This window comes from Anabrus simplex, chromosome 6 (assembly GCF_040414725.1).
Source record: "Anabrus simplex isolate iqAnaSimp1 chromosome 6, ASM4041472v1, whole genome shotgun sequence".
In the NCBI taxonomy this organism is placed as follows: domain Eukaryota; kingdom Metazoa; phylum Arthropoda; class Insecta; order Orthoptera; family Tettigoniidae; genus Anabrus; species Anabrus simplex.
Genome location: NC_090270.1, coordinates 190,429,273 through 190,453,954, shown reverse-complemented (window position 1 = coordinate 190,453,954; position 24,682 = coordinate 190,429,273). Strand labels below are relative to the sequence as shown.

The following is a 24,682-nucleotide window of genomic DNA, read 5'->3' as shown; positions in this document are numbered from 1 at the left end:
ATATATGGATTTCAAGATCTATTCGTTTAAAATATGACACTATCTCACTCCCAAAATAATGAAACGTCTTGTGTCCAACCGTAATCACCATTTCGAAACCTATGGATATATCGTGAACTGTTGTTTCCTGTGCTTCTTTACAGTGTTGAAATAAAGGCTTAGTCAGTAAACCGACTAAAATGTGGATGTACCGCCGAATGTTTAAGATCTCGTGGGCAGACTACGTTACCAACGAGGAGATACTCCGTCTTGCCTGGAAATCATATGAAGTCTTAACTCTAGCAAAACGCAGGCAAGGCCGGCTGAGTGGCGCTGCCCTTCTAACCCCAACTTGGCAGGTTTGATCCTGGCTCAGTCCGGTTGTATTGAAAGGTGCTAAAATATGTCAGCCTCATGTCGGTAGATTTACTGGCACGTGAAAGAACTCCTGCGGGCCTAAATTCCGGCACCTCGGCGTCTCCGAAAAACGTAAAAGTAGTTAGCGGGACGTAAAGCAAATAACATTGTTATTAAACGCAGGAAAGCAGCCCGTTTCTGTCACGTCTTCCGAAATCATAAATACAGCGAGATGCACTGATCATAGAATGCAGGATAGACGGGAAACATGTACGTGGGCGGAGATTATCCCGGACGCGGAACCTCCGACAGTGGGTCGACATCCACGATACAGCAATTCTGACACGGAAAGTACAAAATAGGAAAAATTGCTCCACGATTGTCACCAGGCTCCTGTGAGGACACGGAACCAGAAGAAGAAGAATCTCATTATACGAGTACTTCATTGATGTAAGTAAAATGTTCTGCTGGAATACTAGGAGAAGACATTTAGCTGAACGAAATATAGCATAGTTTTGATTTATCACATTTTACTCATATGACACCGTAGAACGGGGAGAGTTGGCCGTGCGGTTAAAGGTGCACAGCTGTGATTGACTTCCACTTCCGACAGTATTTATTTGCTGTGAGCTTGCATCCGGGAGATAGTAGGTTTGAATCCCACTATCGGCAGCCCTGAAGATGGTTTTCCGTGGTTTCCCATTTTCACACCAGACAAATGCTGGGGCTGTACCTTAATTAAGGCCACGGCCGCTTCCTTCCAACTCCTAGGCCTTTCCTATCCCATCGTCGCCATAAGACCTATCTGTGTCGGTGCGACGTAAAGCCCCTAGCAAAAAAAAAAGTATTTATTTGGGAACAGTTTTGCACTTAAGTACCTAAAGTGAATGACTTCCATTTCCAAAAGTATTTATTTGGGAACAGTTTTGCACTTAAGTACCTAAAGTGAATAACTTCCGTTCCCAACAGTATTTATTCGGGGACAGCTCTGGACTTAAGTACCTAAAGTGAATGACTTCCATTTCCAAAAGTATTTATTTGGGAACAGTTTTGCACTTAAGTACCTAAAGTGAATGACTTCCATTTCCAAAAGTATTTATTTGGGAACAGTTTTGCACTTAAGTACCTAAAGTGAATGACTTCCGTTCCCAACAGTATTTATTCGGGGACAGCTCTGGACTTAAGTACCTAAAGTGAATGACTTCCATTTCCAAAAGTATTTATTTGGGAACAGTTTTGCACTTAAGTACCTAAAGTGAATGACTTCCATTTCCAAAAGTATTTATTTGGGAACAGTTTTGCACTTAAGTACCTAAAGTGAATGACTTCCATTTCCAAAAGTATTTATTTGGGAACAGTTTTGCACTTAAGTACCTAAAGTGAATGACTTCCGTTCCCAACAGTATTTATTCGAGTACGATACTGGACCAAAGTCTATAATATGAATGGCTCCCGTTTCCGAGATTATTTATTTGACCGCTGTACTGTCGCTGGGATAGCTGCGATCACCTTTTTACAATAATTCTGCCAATGAGCCACAGTCAGTTCGCAAACAGGCCCCCTAATTTGTGAAACGCTTGCCGTTTACCTTGTTACTGATTTTTCTTTGCAAAACTAAACATTGTTTTTTTTTCTTTTTACCTGATTGGAAATGTTTCTTGCTTTACAAAATCAGGTAAGGAGAGTAACTATTAGTGATGTGAACCACAAGTCTGTATTGTGCACTGCATGGGTTTGCATGATATGTATACATAATAATGTGTTGAGTGTTTGTTGTATTTTGTGTTTGGGTTCTGGTGGTGATGGTCTCGGTGGCAGTAGCGGTGGTGGCGTTGTTATAATGGTGATGGTGTAACGTAACACGCACGAGGTGGGTAGACTTGCATCACGTACCACATTCTTCATAATTTGCAGCTCGTTTAAATATCTTTCCAGCCGTACTGCGTATCTTACAAGTCCTCGACCACACTCCATTAGTATAGTGGTATGTTTATATTTCATCAAATCTACTGTTAATTATTCTACTGTACAAGAAGAGAAGTTTGAGTCCCGAATACGATCAGAATTTTACTTTATGCCCAACATTTCCATAAAACATGTTAGACACAACCAAGCGGAACAATGCACAATGATCAGCAAAGTTCCATTGAAGGTGTGCAGATTGCATTTATTTACATTTTAAAGGCCAATTACAGTACATTATAAAATTAATTCATTCAGAAAAATACTTAGTACTAGTTTCTGAATAAGTCATCTATTTCTAACTGTTGAAGTACTCAGCAAATAAGTGTACGAACGTTCCAGAATCTCTTCAAGAAATATTTGCATTATAATCACAGGCATTAATAAATTCAAGCAACCCAAACATTAAAATTAATAGTAATATCAAAATGATATAACATAATATACATGAACTAAGAAACTACTGTCTTTTTACTCATATAAATTCACATGTCAACAGATGAGAAACATAAGTGTAAAAAGAAATTTTAAAATTTTAAAAAACCGTATTTATATGATCTTTGTTACACAATGTATTGTGAGATAAATTAATCTTATTTTTAACTTTTGGCCTGGTTTGGCGCTTATGCTCTAACGGCGGAAACTAGACTAAAGCTGAAATGAAACAAGTGTTAAATGTTTTATTATTTAAACTTAGCATACAATAATTATGAAATGATTTCGCTGTAACGAAGCAGTTTAAGATGAAATAAAAAGCTAATGGAAAATTTTCTATTCGGAATTCACGATCAGAACAACAAAATGGATAAGAATGAGCTATTTAAATTAAATTTACCTTTCTGTTGTTGAAGTGTGTAAAGTACGACAAGGATTTCTCTTATATTAATTTCCTTTTATGGCCCTAAAAATCCGATTAAATGTGGCATTAACAACTTGAACCTCATATCCTGAATTCGATTAGTATTTTCTGTAGGTATCATTTTAAAATATGTTGAAAAACATTACTGTGAAGTATAATTGTTGATAAATCTAATATTTACACTCCGACTGAAATAGTTAAACCTACATTTGTTGTGTGTTCGAAAGTGAAATTTTCTTTCTGTCTTAACCTACCCATTAAAGTTTGTCTTTGCATTTACGACGGAAGAATTGAGTTTTCTGGAATGATCCGTACTACATTATCTACAACATATAACTTCCTGAATATTCTAATTGAAGATTTATTTTCTAGGCAAAGATATACAAAGCGGTTTCTATGAATCTGGAAGAAATTAAATCACTTCGAGATGTAGTTTACGGTATCTGAAATGAGCTCCTTCCCATTCTATTACCATTTCTAACAAACGAGAATAAGGCAATGTTATACTTTAATTTACATTCTCCTTTGTGACACATGAGCGTTCGTCTTGTAATAATTACTTAATCCTAACTTGAGATAACAGAGATATACAGGTTATATAATAGAATTTGAAGTAAGGTGGTAATTGGTACGTAAATGTGATAGAGAAGCGAAAGTTTAACAGAAAATAACAGAAACATTTGAATCTCATACGAAAGGAAAAGATGAATGTTATTTTAAAAGTTCATCGGGAGGGATTTCTAGATTATTTGTTTCAGTAATAATATACACGGGGATGTGGAGCCTCGCTTACCATAGACGATCTTCTCTTGTGTAATGTTCGCAAGATAACAAGTAGAAATTGAGTTCTGTATTAAAATACACATCATAAAAGCAACGTATAGCGCAAACTTGTATGTAGTATAATGATGACGCAACTGTATTCATTTTAGAATACTATTTATATCCCATCAAAAAGTCGGTGGTGTGTTACGTAAGAGAACTTAAAAATATTTAACTATACGCATGCGTGATGCATAAAATTTAAGATCCTCAATATTGGGTTTAAGGGGTTTGCGTTTCACTTGACTCGTTGATACTGAATATGAATGTTTTCCTTTTGATGAAATGTTATATAAAGACACAAATTTTGTTTTGACTACAGTATTAATTTTAGATTGTCTTTAGATTTTTTTTACTATTTGTCATTTGTCATTTGTTGGGTGTTCTTCTTCCAAGTTCAATTGTCCTGGGTATAATAGCGTTTATTTTTAACTTCACTCTTGTATGTAATTGTAAAATAGTGTTCTAAGCAATTACAATTATTAATCCTTCGTTTCAGTTGAACTACGCATGCTGTTTCATACTGGTACCTCTGTTCTACTTGCGGAATTTTACGAAAATTGGCCTGAAATTAAAGTGCGGTCCGCGATCATGCCTTATAAATTGGAAACCCCTGTTGTAAACAATCGTAGAAATCACCTGAACAATTACCAGGAAGTACATTTCTGGGTCGCAAGCTGTACACAATCATGTTAGCTCGTTGCACCACGGAAAATTGTGTGTGCGTGATACATGACGTTAGTACAGTAGATACTGCAATCACGTAGCTTTCTTTACGACGTTGTTTAAGAGTTTCATTCCTTTACAAAGAGCTGTTAAATGCAGATAGGTAAACTGATTACTTCGCTATTGATTTCCATGCATCTAGTAAAACCATATTATTATTTGTTCTAGGTTATTTCATTGTGAAATAAGTGTATAGAATAATTATTAATAATTGAATTTTCTTCTCTTTTAAGTCACGGATGGTCAACGACTCCGGACAGAGTATTTATTTGTTCTAATATTTATTAATAAAAGCAGGTAGTTATTTTTAATTCAAAATATCAGTTGCGTTCCAAGAAATAAAAATATATTTCATGTACATCGCAGGATTTCTATTTATATTCTTCTCATACTTTACAAAGCATTTCTTGGACTACTTGGATACCTCCTGATGCAGTTCTTCACTACTCTCTTAATGCATCACCTCTCTCTTGATTTTCGTTCGATTTCTCCGCATTTCTCGTCTAAAGGTATTACAGTATATTCCCATTCTCCCTCGCTTACCTTATTCTATGTACAATAACTTAACAAACCGTAAACTCCTAATTCATTCTCAGTTCTAAATTTCACTTTCTTGTCTATATATTTTCTTCAGATTTATGTTACTTTTTAGAATATCTTATCAGATACGCAAATTCCATATTTTTCTGTATAAGTTACATTCATTTTTGTCATTTTCTTTTCATATAGATTAGTTCTTGAATATGGATGCTACCCAGAGGAGGCAATAAAGACGTTCAAGGTTCACCAAGAATGACGTGGGATTGATTCCCCGATACTAAGTCATAAATTTTATGAAGGAAATATCCAGTTCCACTTCTGGAGAGGCACATAGGATCCACTCATCCTTCAGCATAAATGAGTACATGATTAAATCCTGGGGGAAAAGGGGTTGTGGTGAAGAACTAACTGTTTTATCCCACTTAATGACGAGGTTACGGATACTGGAAGACTTTACTTCCAGAAACCTCCATAGTATGTAGTGACATGGCTCCGTCAACCACCATATTACTCTCCTCACTCTCTTGTCACCTACCACAGTGTTTTCAAAATAAGTAATTCTTTATTACTACAACAATTAATTCTTTTATATAATTTATGCCGAAATAATCTTCTGGATTGGTATAATTCTGAAAATTCTGAACCAAATTTTCATTGTTTGACATTAATAGCGGTTCTTCTAGCCGAGAAAGTAAAGGCAGGCTCGTGTCACCCGCAAGAACATGGGTTCGATATTCCACCAGGAAGTTGAAATTTTATAAACGAAGCCTCCACTGAATTCCACATCTGGAAAACACGTGGCCCTGAATCACTCATTCTACAGCAGAAATAAGTACCTGGTTAATTCTGGGTGGGGGAAGGAGTGCAGGCAAAGATAGCCATCAATAGAGAGCTAACTACTCTATCCCACCCAGCGCCGAAGTTATAAATAATTGAAACCTTTACATTCCACTCCTCCAAAGACCATCACGTCTGAACGAAGATGGCTTGCTTTAAATTTATACGTGCATACCCACTGGTCTCAGCAAGTAGGACAATGAAGTAAGCGCGCAATATGTTAGGGTCACATCAGCTATTTCTATTTCTGTCAGCCAGTTCTATTGACTCTGCTTGTAATTTCCGGTCGCTTGTAATCTCTTTTCCCTGTCTATCTCTTCAATTTACTGTTTCACTTCCTGTTCAAACGGAGACACGATAGTGCAGTTGCATTATCCAACCATAATCTATCTTTAACACTTCTTATCTTATCTTCACCTCTATTGAATTCCTTTACTTCTATTGCCACTAATTGTTCCTTAGATCTGTGGTTTGTAGTCGGTAGATAAACTTATAATTAATCCGCTGATTGAACTCTAATCTAAGGCGGGATATCAGAAACTTGGTGACTACCTGTGTTCTGAATTGGTGCTTTAATAGTTATTTACGATGCATGGGTCGAAAGTGGGCTTCTGTGCTGAGATCGGCAGGAATTTCGTAGGAAACACTTTCGCTCATATAACGTACACTATTTCATTTCATGCTGTGTTGAATTTCTTTAATTTCATTTAAATAATATTAAGATGAGCACATGATACTCAGTTCAGAGCCCACCACTCACACAGTGGAAGTCATCCATTGGTAATCGACATCATTCAATAATCAGTCGATAAATATAGAGGGGAATCGGGTAATATGGAATAGTCGGGCAATAAGGAATACCACAATATCTTGCCTGTAAGGTACTGCTCTCACGTGGAAACTCCTCGAATTACGGTAAATGTTCTCATGATGCTTTGTATTCAGTTTCGACATGCTCGTGAGTGAGGTTAGTGCGTGGAGCAAGAATATTTGTTTTTCATATTTGAAAAGCTTTTGCAGGTAATTCTTTTAAAGCTTGTATTAATTACCAAAACTGAGTTTAGTCCTGGGAAATCCAATGTTACATATTGTACAAGAGTTGCTTATATTGCTACACCAGTGTAACTTCCTTGTTGTGCAAAGTTTAGGGCATGACGAATTCTTTAATTCAAACATGGTGTGTCGGGATATATGGAATACTGTTTTAGTTTCAAAGTAAAATGACGTTTAAAATTAATTAAAATTAATTGCATTAATCCTGGTATATTATAACATTTAATTACCTATAGATCTCAGTTTCTGCATCTGTGACTTTTGTCACTGAACGAACAAGTGACTGTAAAAAGAAAACTCTGAATAATTAGTGTGTACAGATTATCATTTAAGTTAATTACCAATTTTATTCTTTCGATTTTTAAAATTTCTGTACGTCCACGTGTAAGAACGTTCCTTAAATATAACTGAATTAATTTACTGAAGATGTATTTTAATTTACATATTATTTACCCTACTATTCCATATTAGCCGCCAAGTGCAACTTTTTGAAAGAAATAATTTTGACGTGAAGACATTAACAATTTACAATTTAAAAATTATTTGAATTTTCAAACCATATTCATTTATATTTCATAACTGATTTCGGTAAGAAGTTATACTGCCAAACGTAAATGGTATTCGATATTATACGACTCTCCTCTATTGACTCGCCCACATGACGCAATATAGCCATCTGGTAAGTACCTAAGTAAACGTTTCCGAAAGTATATTTTGATGTTGGTAGAAGATGAGTGCGGTAAGTAAGTACAGTTCCACTTTCCACATTATTTAAAAGAAAGTAAACATATGAAATTGGACTTAGTGTCAAGTAAACAATATCACCCCGGCTGACATAAGCGAGAGAGTCATATTTAATTTGTTTATGTTCATTAACTGTGTGGAGTGATCTACAGGTAAAACATTTAATTACTGTCCGTTTTGCCAATCTCGTTGAACATAGCGAAATACTAGAATAACGACCACTTTAACATATTCAATATCTCCCTCTCTGGATCAGTGGCAGAAAGTCGGCCTTCGAATTCCAAGGCCGCGGGTTGAAACACGGGCGGAAAGAAGTCCATTCGACACCAATGTCGGCGTGTAGGAAATCTCTAGCGACACATTTGGTGTTTACCTGAACAAATGCATTAACTTGGCTCCCTTTATGGTCCTTCAGGTTCCTTGGCCCGTAGATGTGCATACCGCATTTAGAGTGCGCGTGATTTTTAATAGAAGAAGACCTTAAGGTGAGTAAGAAGAAGAAGAAAAAAGTGAGAGAAAGAAGAAATGAAATAAAATGATTGGAAGCGAACAAGAAGAACACCTTAAGAAGAGGAAGGAAGAGAAGGAAAGAAAGAAAACGATTGGAAGCGAAGAGGAGGAAGAGAGGGGAGGAAGATGAATGCAGTAATTTCCTTTTCTTCCTCCTCTTACTTTCTTTTCTTCTTTCTCCTACTCCTCTCCCTATTTGTTCATGTTTTTCATTTTCAATCATTTTCTTTTTCCGTTTTCTTCTTCTTCTTCTTCTGAAGTGAAGCGCATACAATTTACTATGCCATTTGCATTATTATTGTTATTATTATTATTATTATTATTATTATTATTATTATTATTATTATTATTATTATTATTGTATGTCTGCTTTCTGATGTGGGGTCAGGGATGAGGTTTTTTAATTTAGTGTGGCTATTTCTAGCCGAGTGCAGCTCTTGCAAGGCAGATCCACCGATGAGGGTGGGCGGCATCTGTCATATGTAGGTATCTGCGTGTTATTGTGGTGGAGGATAGTGTTATGTGTGGTGTGTGAGTTGCAGGGATGTTGGAGACAGCACAAGTACCCAGCCCCCGAACCATTGGAATTAACCAATGAAGGTTAAAATCCCCGACCCGGCCGGGAATCGATCCCGGGACCCTCTGAACCGAAGGCCAGTACGCTGACCATTCAGACGAGTCGGACAGGGATGAGGTGGGATGAAATGATATGGCATGCTTTTTACAGCCAGATGCCCTGCCTGAAGCCAACCTCACTTGAATAGCTAATGAAGATGAAATTAATGTTGGTGAATGAAATTGGGTAAGGGGCGTGGAATGAATCGACTGTGGCTATGAATAGAAACTCTCCCGGAATTTTCCTGGAAGTGAAAATGGGCAACCACAGAAAACATTCTCAGAACAGCCGACGGTGAAGCTCGAACCCACACGTGTCCCGAGTGCAGATCTTGGCTGCAAAGCCGTAGCGCTTTAACACGCTCGGCCACTTCGCTCGGTAACGATTATTATTATTATTATTATTATTATTATTATTATTATTATTATTATTATTATTATTATTATTATTATTATTATTATTATTATTATTAAATGAAATGCTTGGTTAATGAGTCATTTGATGTTCGGTTTTTATATCTTGACCCGAAGCTCTGAAACCACTGAAGCTGGTGTTGGATTTCTCGGAGACTGAACTGATCAGTAATTACTGTTGCCATGCTAAGAGTGTAATTAAGAAACCCCCGGTACCGGACGTAATGTGATCCTGGCGTTGGAGTTAAAACTTTTTCCTTTTCTTTTTCCCTTCCTTGAAAGTATTGGATTTCAACCAGGTTCGCCTATTCTTTGTAACGATCACTTACAACAAAACTATTTCTACGTGTAACGTAAGACGCAAATGCGAAATAATAGTAGACCACTCCGTATGTTTATCTTCGAGTGTAATGTTACAGTGCTTCGTCTTCCTTCTTGCGAAACATTTTCTTGGAAAGTTAAATAGGTGTATGATTTAAAAACCATGCACCCATTGGCTCCTGTGAAAATGAAACAGCAAGGGCTCATTTTTTTGCTAGGGGCTTTACGTCTCACCGACACAGTTAGGTCTTATGGCGACGATAAGGGCTTATTTAGCACTCTGGATACATACATACTGAACCCTTTTAGGTCTTTCGTAGGATACCTATCTTCCTTACCTACTAACAAATCGGGATGAGACCTTTCTCTCGGGTCGTCTACGGGTTTTTCGTCACTTGCTTAGGTAAGAGGCGGGTTTCAGTAATTTAAACTATCTACTAAATGAGAGGAATCGAGTCGAAGAAACTAATGTTTATTTAAATATTTTAAAATGAGGTCAAAAAGACACATGGCATTTTAACATCACTAAACAAAGAACTCAGTCTTGTCCGTAAAAATAGCAATAATAACGCTGATAAGAAATACTGTAGGGGCCGATGACCTTTTATGTTAGGCCCCTTAAAACGACAAGCATCATCATCATCATCATCATCATCAAGAAATACTGGCTTTGGAGACCTTAACTCAACTCCTTGAGCGGCAACCTTACTAGAAATCACAGTCTTAGGTTAAGAGTAAAATAAAGCAAGTCTGGAGATCCCTAAGATCGGCTTCCATGTGAGACTGCATGTACCATCACAATGATTCGTGATGTTCCAGCCCCATAGCACGAGATCTGGACTCTTGGTACAATGAAGAGAGTCCAATCGGCATGTGCCACGTAGTGATGGGACATTCGATTCATTTTACTGAATCGATTCATTTGATTCCGTTCACGTTACTGAATCGATACAGTGATCCGATTCACGGCACATTAGTCACCGCTCCTACTGCATCTGTGTAGTACGTGCTGGCAAGACAGCAGCAACAGCATTCAGTGCTCGCAGCTGCCATCTGGTCTTCATACTATGAACTCCTTTATTAGAAAAAATGCTAGTCACTCTAATATATCGAAGGTTTCCGGCAACACAGGGTGGGAAAGGTTAGGATTAGGAAGATAGCAGCCATGGCCTGAATTAAGGTACAGTCCCAGCATTTCCTGGTGTAAAAATGGGGAAACTACGGAAAACCATCTTAACGGCTGTCGACGGTGGGATTTGAACCCACCATCCGCCGAATGCAAGCGCATAGCTACGCGATCTAACCGCACGACAATTCTCTCTGTCATTTTTGAAAATATGTATTTTTCTATCAGCTGAGGATGTTTTTAAATCGTCATATTTTGTATAGGTTACCCGAGATGTAGAGTAGCCCGCTGGTTTTCTGATTCAACATACTGTTGGTTAATTGCGTTTGTCCACATAATTATGATTGAAGTCTAGTGCAACGATGTGACATATGAACTGAGAGAATACTGAGCCGTTCGTCCCAATATAAAACAGGTACTTTTGAGTGATCATGGGCATGACTCATAGTCTTAGGGCAGGCTAAGGTCGAGTTTAACTGTCAAATGTCAACTAAGTTATAATACTAAGATTCATTAAACTAATAAATAGTATAACCTAATAGCCTACCTACTTACTAGCTACTTCAGAATTATGTTTTGACTACCTTTTTAACACTGCAAATAAATCCATCTATTATTTAAATCTCCCTGTAAGAAGAGGACAGTGAAAGCAAATGGGTATTATTTTCAAATGAGCCGAGGTCGAGAGTCCATTATAGCATACGATTCTTTCAGTGTACTATGGCTCACTGTATGTCTCGCTGCAGCGGAAGCTCGGCTCTCCGCCAGTGTCCAGTGAGCCGATAAGGAGCCATGTGTATCTTGTGTCTCGCTGAGCCGTGCTCGTTCACGATTCTTTCGGTGTGCCATGATTCACTGTCTCGTTGCAGCGAAAGCTCGGCTCCCCGTCAACGACTAGTGAGTGCGCCACTCAGCACTGTCCGCTGGGAGTAAGCTGAGTCGTGTGCCGTGAGCTCGCCGTTCCTCTGAATCGATTCACTCGGACACTTGAATGAATCGATACACTGCTCCGAATCATGCATTCAGTAGCCAACACTAGTGCCACACAATGGTTGTACGGCATGGCCCCTTAATTGAATCGATGTGACCTGCAACTATGTCATGGACCGACATCTAACTTTGTGATTTTCGTTAAAGTCATTGTGGATGGCGACCGCAAGGAAAATGATGCTATGATGGCAGATGGCCCTAATCTAAGTCATTGAGGTTAATGACACCCATGACCATCCAAATTTCTAAGCTGAAGGCTGAACACAATTAAGTTACAGTAGTTGATGACCAAGGTTTGCACATTAATAAATCCCCAGCACATCTGATGCTCAATAAATCAAAACCAAAAAATAATAACAACAAACGCTCACTACACGTGTGGCAGTAAAGTCCCTTTGCCATTGGACATATACCCTTAATCGTTACGTTGATAAGTTAAGATTTCCCAGCACATAAAACTAAGATTTCCAATACATTTTCAAGTTAATAACTTGGTTTTAAGCTAATTCTCAAAATACGATTTCACTGAATTTAATAACTTAATAAATGAAATAATCTCATAATCTTAATTAACAACAAATTTTATCAACCATGGACGAATGGTTTCTTAAAATCCCTCATTATTAAATTAAATGTATTGTTTTATTGCTCGTACTTTCTTCATCGCAGCTTAAAAAACGAATACATTTTAATTACCAGTGCTATTTATTTATTTCATGACGTCACTCAACAAGCTTACATTAACACTAACAATTATTAAGAAACTAACTTGGATAATCCTAACATTAAATCCTTCAATCTGCATAAATTAACACACAACGCAAAATAAAAATTCATGTCACATCTCTTCGTGACATTTGAAATAAGATTTTGTACAACCCTCAAATGATATCAGACAATATCACTACCGATTCTCAAATTTTGATATTTCCAACCTGTCATATCATCGTCTCCTTTCCGCCGCTTCAAAAGTGAATTCAATTCTCTACTAAAACGAATCTCTCTAAATAATGAAATCTAATTCCAAACATTTTACTACAAATGACAAATTTCAGTTGCAGTTAGTTTGTTTCTAGTAGCGAACTAAATCGACTACCTAACAGCTGGCTGGAGTAACGGAACACGAGCCCTCCCCACGTTATCTCGAGGCAAAACACACATGTTATTCGTATTTTAACTTCCGAGCTCGATAGCTACAGTCACTTAAGTGCGGCCAGTATCCGGTATTCGGGAGATAGTGGGTTCGAACCCTACTGTCGGCAGCCCTGAAAATGGTTTTCCGTGGTTTCCCATTTTCACACCAGGCAAATGCTGGGGCCGTACCCTAACTAAGGCCACGGACGCTTCCTTTCCATTCCTAGGCCTTTCCAGTCCCATCGTCGCCATAAGACATATCTGTGTCGGTGCGACGTAAAACGAATAGCGTATTTTAACCAGCGTCAAGTGAAAGAAAAAACTTGCCCCTCTGGCAATTCACATGAAATATAATTCTTGACCCACATGGATTATGCGAAGAGATTTACTTTAAGACGTCACTCAAATATTCTTATCCATCACGGTCCTACGGTTTCATGTGGTTTCCTAATTATGGACTGACCCTATTCCCATCTCAATAAATTACACAAAATAATTCCTCGGGTTTCCTACACTGAATATCCCGGCATCAATACTTCAGGATTTCAACAACCTGATCCACAGTCCTTCATTTCTTCCCATTTTGCAAGACTTGAAACACTCGCTTGACACAAATTCTTGACACGACAATAATATGGAATATCTCCCTTGGGTGACCCACAATGCTGTTACACAAACACTGCGTGACAACTAACCGTCTCTGCCCGCATATCTGAGCAAACGTTTCCAAATCGAAACTCACCACTTGACATACAAAATGTTTACTGTTATTTTCCTCTCATCAGTTCTACACAGATTTCAACAGACTTTGGAATAGCAATCCCCTGTAAACAATTTTATCGCTCTCGTCTCTTAACTTCCCCTGATAAAAATATACATCGCCTAACACAACGTGCCTTCACGCCAGCTTTAACTGAATAACCACGGATTACGCTTACATGAATTTCATTTTTACATCGAACAGAATTTGACGATAAATTAATATCTTGACTTTGACAAACCACAAATATATAAAATAAACGTACGGAAATGATACTTTACTTTAGACATTTCGTTTCTCAACCATCAAATCTCTTACTCCACAACACTTCACCAGCTAGTTTCGCGACATATAACAAATGACCTTTTTTCTTATTTCTCTGACATTTTCACGAAATAAAAGGGTGGCCAAAATGCGTCACAGATACCCACACAAGAAAAACAGTGACATCAGGAAATAAATAAATAAAAGCATTTTATAAAGGCGGTAATTCACATACCTGTAGTCGTACATCGTCTCCCATCTTTTCAGATCCACCGCCTCTCAATCATTTTATTTAGCCATCTCGTGAGATAGTGGCTTTACAAAACATATTTTCCTTTTTATTTTGATTCACTTGAAAATAATGACATAGGCTAAACAAGAAAATTGCCCTTCACACGTCATCTTCCTTGCATGGACCGAACACGTCTGTCGAACACCGACCCGCACACGCAATACATTACAATACAACAATTATATTTACAACTTCAATTGCAGAAATAGCAGGAACGCGGAATTAGAATGACCGTCTGTTGCCAGTCCCTGAATTTACGGGATGATTCCTCACTTGGAATACTGTCGGTTATTTTTATCGGAAGAATAGTTTGACTGACTGATTTTATGTTTTGCAACTTTCGGCAATTGCCGACCTCAACCCTATAACACAACAGTTTAAATCGTAGTTCATAGAACGTTTGCGATTCTGTACTTTTAAAACCTATCTTCACTTGGGACTTAGTCTTTCAAACTCTGGTTTATAAAGTTACTCTGAAATACGTGGACTCGCCTCGAATTCAATTGACACAATGCGTGATTTCAAGATGACACATCGCTCTTTTATACAGTTACTCCCCACTTTCATGCCATCTGCACTTACTGGCAAAAATGTTTGCAGACACTTTTTCTACCCTATAAAAGTGTACTGAAGGAAGTACTCGATGTAACAGAGTTTGAACGAACAGGCGCGTCTTTTGACAAATTTCCTCTTGGAGGTATTTAAAAGTCTAAAACCTTTAATATTAGTGACAAAATTGTTTCACTTACAATTGCCCAACATTTACAACGGCAGTTTCGTCGCCAATTCTTCTTAAAATTTACTTTTTATTAGAACAAATAGTCCAACATATCCATGTTCCATTTACACATGCGGGTGACGTAATTTTTCTAGCGTGAGAATGAGGAACACCACCTGTTCCTCCACGAGCCGTCTCTGGTCAGAGATAAAAAAAGTTAGCGAGAGCTCATGACTTGTAATTTATATGGGATCTCATGTAATGACTTTAGGACTCTGGTTCCTTATGACACGAAGGTCATGGGTTCATATTACCCCAATGCAACGAATTCCTTTCGCGGAGAGATAAGGAATTCTACTTTAACATAGTCCAGATGATAAAATTTCTAATTTCGACGTCTGATGAAAACATGTCCTTTGAACTATAGCTCCCATATTTCTCCCTCTTCTGCGGTTGTAGAATTGTGGCATGTTCGAATAAAGCATTTAATAACATAGTTGGTGTTAAATGATGAACGGAGCATTGTATTAATACGGTCTTATTTGTTTCATTCCGTAGGTATAGAATTCAATTAGGATGTAAAAGAAGCAAGAAAAACCTGCAAGAACTCTTCCGAAAAGGAAAGTAACGTTACCTCCTCTATAAAGATCAGTTCAGTTGAAATGGAAGGAAATTTCGTTATCAACCTAACCTAACCTAACCTAACTTAACCTAACCTAACCTAACCTAACCTTGTCTTGTCACAACTTTGTTACAGTTTACAGACTTAGGCTTTATGTATTCTTATTGACTTACGGCATATGTACATGTAATGTATTTGCTTGCGTGTATTATTACAGCCTGGTTTCACTTCAGTCTGACAAGTACTCGTAATAGCAAATTTCAAGAAGGGAGCTGAATTATTTACACAAGACAAACGCCAAAGAAAACGGTTATAGTAATGCGTTTATCAAAATAAAGGCAGAAATATATAACAATAAACTGAGTGAGGGTGAGAGAGAGTGTTTACTTTCTTATTTCCTCACTGAGTTTGAAAACCGATTCATTTATGAATATCTTGATTGATCATCTACTGTACTTTGGTAAGGGAACCTCCATTATTGATACTTACACTGAGGTTAATTTGTTGATGGTTATGTCTCGTGATTTCAATATGTAACTAGTCAAGTTGGCAGCGGTGATGAGCCATTAAAAAGTACTATCATAGGGCGGCGATATTTGCTTGTTAATGTGTAGCCATCCGTGCCGAGAATAAGTACGTAGTTTGGTGTAGTTTGGCCCTCTAAGTGTCATTATAGAGTATTTTTTGCTAGTTGCTTTACGTGGCACCGACATAGATAGGTCTTATGGCGACGATGGGACAGGGAAGGGCTAGGAATGGGAAGGAAGCGGCCGTGGCCTTAATTAAGGTACAGTCCCAGCATTTGCCTGGTGTGAAAATGGGAAACAACGGAAAACCATTTTCAGGGCTGCCGACAGTGGGATTCGAACCTACTATCTCCCGAATACTGGATACTGACCGCACTTAAGCGACTGCAGCTATCGAGCTCGGTATTATAGAGTTTTACAAATTAATCTTCCAGTCTAGCAATATCATGATATCTTCTATGGCGTCATAAGATCAATTCCGGTAACAGATAGTGATAAAATTACTGAATGGACGAAATTAGGTTGGAAGATAACAATAAAAAGTGCATTCGTTCATCCGTTTCTGAAGACCCATATCATATCTCTGTACTCAAGATATACATTCGACGATATCACTTATTCTCTGCCTACATTTTTAATGTTCCTTTTCTCTTAGTGGTAGAAGACGAAGTGGTGATTGCAATTATGTACTGTTAATATGGAGCCTGTGTTGTTGTGGTGTATGTGTTTGTATCGATAATTAAATAAGACCAGTAGGCTATTGTAAAAAATTATCCTGGGATGTACCAACATTGGTTATAGAGGAACTGGAGAAGGTATCACTGGTCCACCGGGCTGAACGACTCAGACGAAAGAGTGCTGCCCTTCTGGGCTTATGTTGGTGGATTCGATCTCGCCTCAGTCTACTAGTATTTGAAGGTGTTCAAATACTTGAGCCTCGTGTCGGTAGATTTACCGGCACGTAAAAGAACTCCTGCGGGAAAGATTCTGGCGTTTCCGAAAACCATAAACAAGTAGTTAGTGTGACTTAAAACAATAACTTTATTATTATTTTACAAGTTGCTTTGCGTCGCACCGACACAGATAAGTCTTACGGCAACAATGGGACAAGAAAGGGTTAGGAGTGGGAAGGAAGTGATCGTGGCCTTAATTAAGATATAGCCCCAGCATTTGCCTGGTGTGAAAATGAGAAATCACAAAAAACAACCTTCAGGGCTGCCGACAGTTAGGTTCTAATTCACTATCTCCCGAATGCAAACTCACAAATGTGCGACCCTAACCGCACGGCTAACTCGCTTGGTAATAACATTATTATTATTATTATTATTATTATTATTATTATTATTATTATTATTATTATTATTATTATTATTATTATTATTATTATTATTATTATTATTATCCTGTCAGTGAATATAATTTGTGAACAGATAAAAACTCTTAACAAATAGAATGTATTGATATCGTGATCGTAGCCTCATGATCTCCAGTTTATCGTTGAAGAACCTAAAAAAATCCCTGTATGGTTTGACCGGAAATCGAAACGTTGCTGCTTTGATGAGAATGATGTCCTGCCCCACAATCTCGTCTGTACTGCCCCGAACAGCTGAAACTAGGAAAGAAGTGGATATAATTGTTTTAACGGAAGGACAATGTCGGAGACATGGCCGCAAGGTGCATGACGTAGAATGCGTCCTTCTGACAGAAATGAAGTGGACTGAACTATAAATACAACACCAGTGTGCTTAGTGGCAGTTTGTCGTATCCTGACACACTCGGCCTGGTCATCCTCCACGAGCTGCTGTTGGTCAGGGACGGTTTGCGAGAGGTCCCCAGCGATTGATTCATCGTCTACAGTTGATTCCTAGTCTGCAGCTCCACAGGCGCGGTAGAAGTGCTGGGCTGTACATCCCGCAGCGCTATCGGTACTTTCTCGCACATTCTGATGCAGACTTCTCAGATTCCTCAGGTCTTCATCTATCCTCTTGAACTGGGTTAGGGAAATTTTGGATCCATTTAGACCGACGATATTTAAACATTTTACAAATGAAGCTCAATTTTCAAATTCTCAGCTAACCTGGTTATAAAGATATGGTGGCCAGTGGTAGCTAGTATGATAGAGTTCTACGAGACAAATGTAACGATAATTACACCCCTCTAACACTACGAAGTCGTGATATATGCTACTTTACGGCATCGCGACAATCGACAAAATAGAGGGCGCCTCCACCACTCGCCATAATGTTACCGAATAATGAAATTAATTTCAAAGAATATATTCAGATAATATGGTTCATCCTCCACCTTTCTAACCATATATCAAATATTTAGATATATTTTACAGTAGCAAAGTCGAACTTGCTGTACATTCCTTTGTTGTGACGCACAAATTCTGCCCAATGCAGAATACACGAACGAAATTGAAGGCATGTTCCACGTCAAAACCCAAGGCTCATGCAGCACATTATGGACCTTAGCTTGCCAAGATGACTACCACCTAGTCTGGTGACCTCCAAATATTGTCCTTATTGCTTGACTTTCGTGACTGGACCCGCTGTCTTTCGTATGAGAAAGCTCCTAATTTAATATATCATTCGTAAAAGCTGATGAGTCCACATTTTTATGAATGAGTTTAAGGTACTATTGTAATCATTATCGGGAGACTCATCATTTCCAGTCAAAACAACACGAGTCCGATCATCAACAAGCAGTCTCTAAAATCTGCATATACTGAGTTGCATACTAAACCAAATCAGTCCCCAACTCGTATGATTCAAATGCTGAACGCTATGATCGGTCTATGATTAGACAAACATTTATTTAATCTTGGGAAAGCAATCAAGATATGACCACTACATACAGAAATAGCATACTCTTCACTGGTGGCCTTTCATGAAAAAGAATGTTGCAAAACATAAGGAAGATCATTCAGTACATCCCTCATCATGTTGGTTTGTATGACAACTTATTGCAGTGGTCAATTTATTATTAAGTCTTGGAGACAGAAACGGTGGATGATTAAGTACAAGAACAATCTGAAAATGTACAGTATAAATAATACACAGGGTGAAGACGTACTCCCCAGACAAACTTTTTGAAGTTCTTCAGATATATCTTCTTAGTATATTGGTATAAGGGATCCGTGGTCTCCAGTGACTCGTTGCAGAGTAATTGCATTTATCTGGTTTGTTGCCCCTGTTAGCTTTGTACCTGTATGTCTGTCGTCTGTTACGTCATCAGCCCAGAGGCTGGTTGGATCCTCAAATAGCACCACCAAAGGTTATGCGGTTATAAGGAAACCACACAAACCAATGGCAGCACCAAAATGAGGCGTACTAGGCAAGATGAGGAGTGAGATAGTTTGCCATTGCTTTCCTCAGTGGGTCAGAAAGTACTATTGCAGCACGACTGACCCTATGAGCAGCACCTTTCATTACACTCAGATGCACTAGTCGTGCTCTGAATGTCATTACTCAGCACTACCCATACCCCAGCAACTTCCATATTGTCACAGCCATGGATGTTGACTGGGACTTCGGTGGAAGCTACACTTTACTCTGGCCGTGCCAAGAGATGGATTCAAAAGTACTGTATCCATCAAGAAATGACAGCAGGCAAGTACCTGTATTACACTGAAAATAATAAATGCTAGTTGTTGACAAACGCCTGGGTGTCGGATTTTTGTCTCGCCGGAAGTCAACGATGCCGTGATCATGGTGGTCCATCTGTAAGAGATCAGTTCAGCATTTGTTACGTACCGTACAGTACACCGACAGGACGAAAGTTTGCGTGTTTCGTCTGAAGGTTGTTACATTACTCAGTGTTTCGTGTTGTACGCTTTGGTTATTGCGTATTACGTGCTTTTTCAGTGATATGAAGGCATTTTCACAGAAACAAGGATGATTAGGGTAACAAACGGATGAACCGAAATTACATTATTACACAAGAACCCCGTTTATCCGGATTAAGTGGGATTGGAACTGATCCAGATTAGCCAAAATCCGGATAATCCGGAAAAACTAAAAAAAACAAATAGAGTACATGTTATATAATATATTAATAAAAGTGGTACAGTAATACCTTTTTTCAATTGTACAATAAAATATAAGAACACTTCTCTTACATATCACATAAATGGGATTGTAAATAAAGGGTACCGATCTCTGCACATGGTTATGAGAGTGTTTAGGGGTTGTAGTAAGGATGTAAAGGAGAGGGCATATAAGTCTCTGGTAAGACCCCAACTAGAGTATGGTTCCAGTGTATGGGACCCTCACCAGGATTACCTGATTCAAGAACTGGAAAAAATCCAAAGAAAAGCAGCTCGATTTGTTCTGGGTGATTTCCGACAAAAGAGTAGCGTTACAAAAATGTTGCAATGTTTGGGTTGGGAAGAATTGAGAGAAAGAAGAAGAGCTGCTCGACTAAGTGGTATGTTCCGAGCTGTCAGCGGACAGATGGCGTGGAATGACATTAGTAGACGAATAGGTTTGAATGGCGTTTATAAAAGTAGGAAAGATCACGATATGAAGATAAAATTCATTTATAGGAACGGGAGTTAGGGATTGGAATAACTTACCAAGGGAGATGTTCAATAAATTTCCAATTTCTTTGAAATCATTTAGGAAAAGGCTAGGAAAGCAACAGATAGGGAATCTGCCACCTGGGCGACTGCCCTAAATGCAGATCAGTATTGATTGATTGATTTACGACTCTGTTTTATGCACTAAAATAATGTGTGAGCTTTTTCTGTTTCACATTTGTACAGCGTTTGCGAGCAGCATGATCACGAAGACGTTTTACTAACAACATATCTGCCGGTGTGGTTGCAGTCTAGGATTCTAAATAGGCCATCAGTTTGTCCAGCTGCATGAGTCATGTTTCTTCTGATGCAGCGTCGGTTTCATGTTCGAATTCACCACCACTCTCGTTATTACCAGCCGAGGAACAAGAGGCAATACTTTATTCATCTGTAATTATGCCGTAGCCTGAATTACTGTCATTTTTCAACCAGTCATTTACGTCGTTCACATCTACGTCCGAGCATCTGGGAATGCGTGCAAATGTGCCAACGAACTCAGAAGAGACCACGGTTTCCCATTCTCAATTCCAAGCGAATGCCAGGATGCTACCTTTGATAGACCGCGACAGACTTTCTTCCAATTCCTGTCCTTAACTATCCTTGGCAGAAAATACATTCAAGAAGAATCGACCCCGTAAAAGAATTACTGTACAAGTAAAAATATTTTATTATTATTTTCGATCAGGATTAATGAGGGCCGGATAAACGAGGTTATTGTGTACTCTGTAACAAACCACTGAAGACTACGGGTTCCTGATACCAATATACTCAGAAGGTATCCCTGAACAACCTCAGAAATTTTGTCGGTCGGCTTCACCCTGTATAAATAATATTTTATGTTGATTTCTTGAATTTGGAAAAATAAGAGATTTATGTTCTTAACTCATTGTTAACTCAACATATAAACATGCGACACATTTTTTTGTTAATGAGTGTTGCGAAAGTCAGCTATAATATTTTAAATTTCATCTGTGAATGACATGAACCATTTTGAATCTGAAATAGAAAGAATAATATACATTTGTTTAAAAGTGAATAATAAAGTATTGTATTTCACACCGCAGCAAACATTATACTACATAATATAATATCAGCTTACTAGAGTTGTCCTTTTTAGTAGGTTTACTTGTTTAAACAACATGAGTCCAAGAATTAAAAATAATATTTTAAGATGATATGAAATGAGAAGATACAATGCTTTTGTAGTAAAACATAGTAATTTATGGTCCCTCTGTAAAACTTTCTCGGGTTAACATAAAATTGGTTATTTTTCTATTTTTCTATTCGTGTTTCTATTTTTCACAAAAAATATTTCTGTGACTCATGTGATTTTACGAATGATGGATTCAGCATTGATCTCACGTGGGTGAATGAACCCCGTTCGATCCGCCAGAGGAAATTTAAATCCCTTGGACTGGTCGGTACCAAATCCGAGACTCTCCAGTAAGAGGCAAGCATGTTACCCTTACACCATGGGGTAGGCGGCTAAGACATCACAGTAACAAGTTTTCATATGTATCACCATTTGGGGAATGAATTATAACTTACACTAGTTATGCTCTGATAGTATATTATTAGCTGTGTCCGGCTCCTTGGCTGAGTGGTCAGCGTAGTGGCCCTTGGTTCAGAGGTCCCTGAATTCGATTCCCGGAGGGGACGGGGGATTTTAACTTTCCTTTCTTTCTTTCTTTCTTTCTTTCTTTCTTTCTTTCCTTCTTTATCCGTTTACCCTCCAGGGTTGGTTTTCCTCTCGGACTCAGCGAGGGATCCCACCTCTATCACATCAAGGACAGTGTCCTGGAGCGTGAGACTTTGGGTCGGGGATACAACTGAGAAGGAAGACCAGTACCTCGCCCAGGTGGCCTCACCTGCTATGCTGAACAGTGGCCTTGTGGGCGGGGGGAAAATTGGAGGGGATAGGCAAGGAAGAGGGAAGGAACCGACCGTGGCCTTAAGTTAGGTACCAACCCGGCATTTGTCTGGAGGAGAAATGGGAGACCACGGAAAACCACTTCGACGACGGCTGTGGTGGGAATCGAACCCCCGTCTACTCAGTTGAGCTCTCGAACTGAGCGAGGGATCTCACCTCTGCCACCTCAAGGCCAGTGTGCTGGAACGTGAGACTTTGGGTCGAGGGGATACAGCTGGGAAGGAGGACCAGTACCTCGCCCAGGCGGCCTTACCTGCTATGCTGAACAGGGGACTTGTTGGTGATGGAAAGACTGGAAGGGATAGGCAAGGAAGAGGGAAGGAAGCGGCCGTGTTAGGTGCCATCCCGGCATTTGCCTGGAGAAGAAGTGGGAAACCACGGAAAACTTCTTCGAGGACTGAGGTGGGAATCGAATCGCCCACTCTACTCAGTTGACCTCTCGAGGCTGAGTAGACGCCGTTCCAGCCCTCGTGCCACTTTTCAAATTTCGTGGCAGAGCCGGGAATCGAACCGGGCCCTTCGGGGGTGGCAGCTTATCACACTAACCACTACACCACAGACACTCGCAATAATGAATATATTTCTCAAGATAGGGTTGGCTTCAGGAAGGACATCCGACTTTAAATCTGGGCTTAATCCACATTATTGTCGACTCCGAAAAACTGTGAAAAATGATGATGATGATGATGACGACGATGATGATGATGATTATGCTTGTTGTTTAAAGGGGCCTAACATCGAGGTCATCGGCCCCTAATGGTACGAAATGAAATAACAAAAAGTTCAAATTAATCCACTGACCAAAATAAAATAAAAAGTCATGAAGAATGAATGGATGGACATGAACCCAACAAAAACAAAAAACAAACAAACAAACAAACAAACAAACAAAACAGTGGATCAGACTCAAAAAAGGGAGTAAATAAAGGTATTACTGACCAAGGGACCACTCATAAAGCACAATGATGCTTGATGCCTAAAGGGGTGCAAAATCCATGTATAAGGCCCCACAGAATGGTACATGTCGCGAGTAAAGTAGAACCATGGTATTTGTCATGTTGGGGTACTAATCAAAAGTAGCGAAGACTCACGGTGTTCCACACAAGATGGTACTACTCACAAGTAATGTACTTCGTACAGGTAACGCAGACCTATGGTGTTTCTCACACAATGGCGCCACTCACAGCCAACGCAAACCAATGTTTCCTCACCTAGGTGGACTAGTCACGGGTGCCGATCCCACGGGCCCCGTGGTGTTCCTCACATAGTAGGTACTAATCACAGGCAACGCAGACCCACGGTGTCGCTTATATAGTGGTACAACTCACAGGCTACGCCCAGACCCGCGGTGTTGCTCACATGGGTACGACGCACGGGTACTGGAAAAACCCCCAGACCAGGCTCTATACTGCTACAAATCACAAACCTATTTCGTACCTAATATAGTGGTACTACTCGCAAGTACAGGCAACCTATGGTATTCCCCGCGTGATGGTACGAATCAAAAGTAGTTTCATGGTTCTAATTCAATCATCCCTTGGTCGCCCCTTTTAGTCGCCTCTCACGACAGGCAGGGGATACCGCGGGTGTATTCTGCATGTGCGTCCCCCACCCGCAGGGGGTTGCGTGTTTGGTCCGCGAGAGGTATTTTATTTCCCTCAAGTCCGCCGGCAAACCGGTTAGGAGCCCCCTAACCGCCACCTGGGACGCGCCACGTGGGAGTATCACCTCTCCCCCTGCTACGCCTGCGTAGCAGGTTCGTGGAAACTGTGAAAAAGGCCAGGAAGGAATACAAGTAATAAGTTCTAGCACTAGCTATGTCGGATGTTCTTTGAACAGTTGAGCCGGGCTCCGGAAGTGTCGCAATGTTTATACTTTTCCGTAAAACAAATTCATGACGATCTGCTAATAGGAGTGGAATCCGCTACCTGAGCTGTTTTTCCAGTACACATGTCTTGTACGCATGTCATAACGTTGTTGATAACACTGAACCCGATA

General features: G+C 39.2%; 2 protein-coding genes across 3 annotated transcripts in view; one reads left to right on the top strand and one right to left on the bottom strand.

The window, feature by feature from the left end:
- Positions 1-24,682, top strand: part of fray (frayed) — a 394,936-nt gene that overhangs the window by 10,955 nt on the left and 359,299 nt on the right. The window lies entirely within an intron of this gene.
- Positions 1-24,682, bottom strand: part of LOC136876292 (uncharacterized) — a 241,331-nt gene that overhangs the window by 91,364 nt on the left and 125,285 nt on the right. The window lies entirely within an intron of this gene.